Source organism: Scomber japonicus, chromosome 2 (genome assembly GCF_027409825.1).
Source record: "Scomber japonicus isolate fScoJap1 chromosome 2, fScoJap1.pri, whole genome shotgun sequence".
NCBI classification, from domain to species: domain Eukaryota; kingdom Metazoa; phylum Chordata; class Actinopteri; order Scombriformes; family Scombridae; genus Scomber; species Scomber japonicus.
Genome location: NC_070579.1, coordinates 7,240,956 through 7,247,476, shown reverse-complemented (window position 1 = coordinate 7,247,476; position 6,521 = coordinate 7,240,956).

The window sequence follows — 6,521 nt, the reverse complement described above, 5'->3', positions numbered from 1 at the left end:
TTCTCTCTTTCTTTCCTCCTCCCCCTACCTTCCTTATTTCCCCTCCTTCCTTCCTTTCCTTCCTCCCTCTCTTCTTTCCTCCCTCCTTCTCTCTTTCTTTCCTCCCCCCTACCTTCCTTATTTCCTCCGTCCTTCTCTTTCCTTCCTCCCCTACCTTCCTTATTCCTCCGTCCTCCTTCTCCTCTCTCTTCCTCTCTTCTCTCTTCTCCCCCCCCTACCTTCCTTATTTCCTCCGTCCTTCCTTTCCTTCCTCCCTCTCTCTTTCCTCCTCCCTCCTTCTCTCTTTCTTTCCTCCCCCCTACCTTCCTTATTTCCTCCTCCTTCCTTCCTTCCTTCCTCCCTCTCTTCTTCCTCCCTCCTTCTCTCTTTCTTTCCTCCCCCTACCTTCCTTATTTCCTCCGTTCCTTCCTTTCCTTCCTCCCTCTCTTCTTTCCTCCCTCTCTCCTTCTCTCTTTCTTTCCTCCCCCCTACCTTCCTTATTTCCTCCGTTCCTTCCTTTCCTTCCTCCCTCTCTTCTTTCCTCCCTCCCTTCTCTCTTCTTTCCTCCCCCCTACCTTCCTTATTTCCTCCTTCCTTCCTTCCTCCCTCTCTTCTTCCTCCCTCTTCTCTCTTTCTTTCCTCCCCCCTACCTTCCTTATTCCTCCGTTCCTTCCTTCCTTCCTCCTCCTTCTCTCTTTCTTTCCTCCCCTACCTTCCTTATTTCCTCCGTCTTTCCTTTCCTTCCTCCCTCCTTCTCTCTTTCTTTCCTCCCCCCTACCTTCCTTATTTCCTCCGTCCTTCCTTTCCTTCCTCCCTCTCTTCTTTCCTCCCTCCTTCTCTCTTTCTTTCCTCCCCCTACCTTCCTTATTTCCTCCGTCCTTCCTTTCCTTCCTCCCTCCTTCTCTCTTTCTTTCCTCCCCCCTACCTTCCTTATTTCCTCCGTCCTTCCTTTCCTCCCCTCCTTCTCTATTTCTTTCCTCCCCCCTACCTTCCTTATTTCCTCCGTCCTTCCTTTCCTTCCTCCCTCTATTCCTCCTCCCTCCTTCTCTCTTTCTTTCCTCCCCCCCTACCTTCCTTATTTCCTCCGTCCTTCCTTTCCTTCCTCCCTCTCTTCTTTCCTCCCTCCCTCCTTCTCTCTTTCTTTCCTCCCCCCTACCTTCCTTATTTCCTCCATCCTTCCTTCCTCCCTCCTTCTCTCTTTCTTTCCTCCCCCCTACCTTCCTTATTTCCTCCGTCCTTCCTTTCCTTCCTCCCTCTCTTCTTTCCTCCCTCCTTCTCTCTTTCTTTCCTCCCCCCTACCTTCCTTATTTCCTCCGTCCTTCCTTTCCTTCCTCCCTCTCTTCTTTCCTCCCTCCCTCCTTCTCTCTTTCTTTCCTCCCCCTACCTTCCTTATTTCCTCCATCCTTCCTCCCTCCTTCTCTCTTTCTTTCCTCCCCCCTACCTTCCTTATTTCCTCCGTCCTTCCTTTCCTTCCTCCCTCTCTTCTTTCCTCCCTCCTTCTCTCTTTCTTTCCTCCCCCCTACCTTCCCTATTTCCTCCGTTCCTTCCTTTCCTTCCTCCCTCTCTTCTTTCCTCCCTCCTTCTCTCTTTCTTTCCTCCCCCCTACCTTCCTTATTTCCTCCGTCCTTCCTTTCCTCCCTCCGTCTCTTCTTTCCTCCCTCCTTCTCTCTTTCTTTCCTCCCCCCTACCTTCCTTATTTCCTCCGTCCTTCCTTTCCTTCCTCCCTCCTTCTCTCTTTCTTTCCTCCCCCCTACCTTCCTTATTTCCTCCGTCCTTCCTTTCCTTCCTCCCTCTCTTCTTTCCTCCCTCCTTCTCTCTTTCTTTCCTCCCCCATACCTTCCTTATTTCCTCCGTTCCTTCCTTTCCTTCCTCCCTCTCTTCTTTCCTCCCTCCTTCTCTCTTTCTTTCCTCCCCCCTACCTTCCTTATTTCCTCCGTCCTTCCTTTCCTTCCTCCCTCTCTCCTTTCCTTCCTCCCTCTCTTCTTTCCTTTCCTTCCCCGTCTCAGATCCAACATTCTCGCCTTGAGCCAAAACACTGAACCGCTGTGTGCCAAGTGTGGCCAAGTGTTTCTTATGAAGTGCATCAGCTACTAAATATGCCAGAAGTATGTGGACAGAGTTTTAGATTCCTGTTAACGAGCCGGGTTGAGCGGGAACGCAGAGCCAGGATTGCCCAACGTAAAGTGTCTGACCTCACTGATGAACCTGCAGTCAGGCTCCAAAAATCTGCACCAACAGCTGTGAGACGTTCGGGTGTTCGCTTACTTTTAAAACTGAATGTGAAATTATTATCTGCTTCTATTTTTGGGCCATAAATCCTGTTAGTTCTGATAGCGGTGGTTTCCTTGGTGATGCTGGTTGGGACCATAGACTGTCTAAAAGAAATGGACGTAACATCCGTGACGTCACCCATTGGTTTGTGTACTGCTGCTCGGAAGCCAATAGTTTCAAATCTGGGCAGCGCCATCTTGAAAATTTCAGGTGCATGCTGGGAAAAATAGAAACATGGATTCTACTTATATGGGCATGAGGTGGAGCTATGGGCGGAGCGGGGAGGTTGCTATGGTTGCGAGGGCTGGATCTCGAGGACATTGGTCAATCAACCTGTCAATCAGGATGTAGCCACGCCCTAATGCATACCCCGCTTTATCGTCACATATAAAATCAGGGAGGCCAAAATGTCCCAAATGAACATCATACTGCATTGAAGAAGGCTTTAAACTAGCGATTGAGACCATAAACACATTTTGAAAACGTTTACTGAGGTTAGAAATCAAGTGAGAAGTTGGTGAATTCTCCATTGACTTGTATAGAGACGGTCGCCCCCTGGTGGCCTTTTGATAGAATGCAGCTCTAAGTTAGAACGCTAACGTTAGCTCGTTACAGGTGTCAGGTGATCAATTCTTCTTCACCCCTCTAAAACAGTAGCTGCCGATGGCCACATAGCACAACTGTTTTAAGAGCAGCGAAGAAGAAGAAGTGTGTCGGAGCTAACGGAGCTAACCAGTAAATACAGTAGATTCCTATTTGTAATAAATTACGTGGTATCAGATCGGTGCCTGGACTCCAGTACTCGCCGATACCGATGCCAGCATTTTTGGCAGTATCAGAATCGGAAACAACTCTATAAATAAATCGTTGTCATTTAAAGATTATTTTATACCACTGATATAATGATAATATAATAGTATAATAATGTAAAGAGTGGAAGCTACTCAACATGATGATGCTGATAGTTACATTATTGTACGATAAGTCGATAATTATTGTTACTTCCGCTCATTTTTAACTAAAACCTGATCAAATGTTTGGGATTCACTAACTCTCATAAGTAAAAGTTTCTTCTGTGATGAAAAGATGAAGTGATTTTGTACTTACGTCGTCAGCTGTCGTGGAGGGAAGATCCTTCTGCAGCCAAGTTTCATTGGATTCAAGACTTTCAGTTAAAAGGAGACGTATCGTGCACGTTTCCAAGTCTACATTTTTATTCTGTAGCCTTCCTGAAATATCTTTACATGATTTACAATTAAATTAAAACAACCTTATTTATCGTATACTGGCTCTTTCTGCAGCCGTTTTAGCTCCTGTCACTCCTTTTTCTCGTTCTTTACCCAAAAATATTAACTTTTCAAATGTTTCTGCACATATTTGAGCCTCAATCTGATCCAAAAAGTACAAAACTGATGGCTATTTAAGGGCATTTTTACAAGTTTTCCTCAAGTTTTGTAACTTTAGCGGTGTTGTAGTTAATAGTTTTAATAAGATAGTAGGCCTTTTCATGATGTAGCAGTGAAGACTGATGGCTCTAATGGTTCTACAATAAACCTCACAGCTCCATAAAGCTCTGCTCATTTTACACTTTACATAAAAAATAACATTTAACCATCAAAAAGAGACATAAAAATGACTAACAAGAGACTTAAAATGACTAAATAAACCTAAAAAAATACCAAAAACAGATGCAAAAGTGACTAAAACCAACCAACAGTTAGTCTGAGTGACAGCTGCCATCTAGTTACCACGGCAACTTAGAGATGGAGTGATTAAAGAGACTCAAAACTGCCAAAAAGAGACATTTAAATCATTATTGCTATGTTATATTTTCATGTCTGAGGTAAAATAGGACATGATATTGTGTGATAGGAGATGTTTAGTCTCTCTGCTCTCTGAAACATGAATCAAGGTTTAATCACATTTATTGATCAGTCAGATTATTGACTATTGATGCTTTCTAAACAAATCTGTGGTTCAATATTTTGGTAGAGACACTTTTAATGAGGAGAACAAACTACTATTATTCTAATACTATAATATAAATGATAGTAAATCCCAATAAATCTGGTTATTGACCCTTTGAAAATGTTGTTTAATCCTCCTGTTGTCCTCGAGTCAAGGAAGGAAGGGAGGAAGAAGGAAGGATGGAAGGTAGGGAGGGAAGAAGGAAGGATGAGAGGGAAGAAGGAAGGGAGGAAGGAAGGATGGAACGGAGGTGGAAGGGACAGAAGAAGGAAGGAAGGGAAGAAGGCGAGGAGGAAAGGAAGGAAGGAAGGAAGGAAGGATGGAATGGATGTAGGAGGAAGGAAAGGAGGGCGGGAGGAAGGGAGGGAAGGAAAGAAGGACAAAAGGAAAGGAAAGAAGGACAGAAGGAAGGAATGAAGGAAAGAAGGAAGGAGGAAGGAATGAAGAAAAGAAGGAAGAGAGGAAGGTAGGAGGGAGGAAGGAAGGAAAGAAGGACATACGGAAGGAAGGAAGGGGGGAAGGAAGGAAAGAAAGAGAAGGAAGGAGGGAGGAAGGACAGAAGGAAGGAAGGAAGGACAGAAGGAAGGAAAGAAAGAGAGAAGGAGGGAGGAAGGACAGAAGGAAGGAAAGAAGGAACAGTCAAAACAGACGCAGTCAATTTGACCTGGGAGGACGACAGGAAACTTTTTTTTTTTTTATTATTATTATTAACTGTAGATCTCTCTGAAAGAAAGAAAGGATGGTTAGACAAAAAATAAATAAATAAATAAATAAATAAAGTGAAGACAGGAGACGGAGTGTAAGTTCTCTCAGCGCTCTGAGCGTCAGCACCAAGAGAAGACCCTGCTTCTGCGAGGAGCTGCCAGCGAGTTTTATTTACAATTCACAAAAATACAGGTGTCGCTTTCACACAGTGCTCAAAGCATTTCACATTAATGTCGGCTTCTGACAAACCACTGCTTCCTCTCCTTGTCTCCTTGTCTCCTCTCCTCCTTTCCTCTATTGCTTCTCAGTCTTTGGTTTCCCGATCTCAAAAACTTGGCGTAACACGAGGAAACACTCCTAAGTCACTTTTTTTTTAATATATTGGTTTTTTTTAAATACCCTTTTTATACCCCACTTTTAACCCTCCTGTTGTCCTCGAGTCAAGGGAGGAAGGAAGGAAGGAAAGGAGGGAGGAAGGAACAGTCAAAACTGACAGGGTCAATTTGAACCAGGAGGACAGAAGGAAGGAAAGAAGGACAGAAAGAAGGAAGGAAGGAAGGAAGGGGGGGGGGGGGGGGGAGTAAGGAAGGAAGGAAGGAAGGAGTGAAGGAAAGAAAGACAGAAGGAAGGAAGGAGGGAGGATGGGAGGAAGGAAGGAAGGAAGAAAGGAAAGAAAGACAGAAGTAAGGAAGGAGGGAGGGAAGGGAAGGGAGGAAGGAGGGAAGGAAAAAAAGACAAGGAAGGAAGGAGGGAGGGAGGACGGAAGGGAGAGAGGAAGGAAGGAAGGAAGGAAGGAGGGAAGGAAAGAAAGACAGAAGGACAGAAGGAAGGAAGGAAGAAAGGAAGGAACAGTCAAAACAGACGGGGTCAATTTGACCCGGCGGGGAGGACGACAGGAAGCTTAAAATATTTCCTCACATATCTAAAATCTGAATTTCAACTTTTTGCAACTTTCCAGACGAGTTTCTACAAAAACCTAAAAACCAGCTTTTCATTTTATTTCATTTCATTTCATTTTTTTTACAGCGTTTCGGTTCCGATATATAAACTTGTACACTTTTATACTATATATGTATTTTTATATAGTTCGACATACAAGTTATAGCTTCAGAAACCCCCCTAGCTGGTTAGAAGTCGAGGGTCTCTGTATATATTTAACCCATATTTAGATATTATTATATTATATACACTTTATTTCCTGTTTCCTGTTTCCTGTTTCTTATGGCTTCAAAAAACACAATAATATGCATCTCGTATCTCTATCTGAGGATCTCTCCGTAGTCGTAGTTGTGCGTTGGGTGTTTAGCGGCTAACTGAAGGCATGTGTAGTAATAAGAATAGTAATAATAAGAATAATAGTAGTAAGAGTAATGACGTTTAAAATCATCTGCTTTTGATTTTCACTGTAAAAAGATGTTTTTTTTTAAATTTCAAACCTTTAAGAAGAATAACACAGAATTGCTATTAAGTGCTATAATAGGATGATGATGATGTGCGGTTTTTTGTTTATTTTTAAAAAGTAAAGCAAAAAAAAAAAAAGCAACCAACGTGATTGTCTAAAAAGAAAAAAAAAAAAAAAAGAAAAAAAAAAACACTCT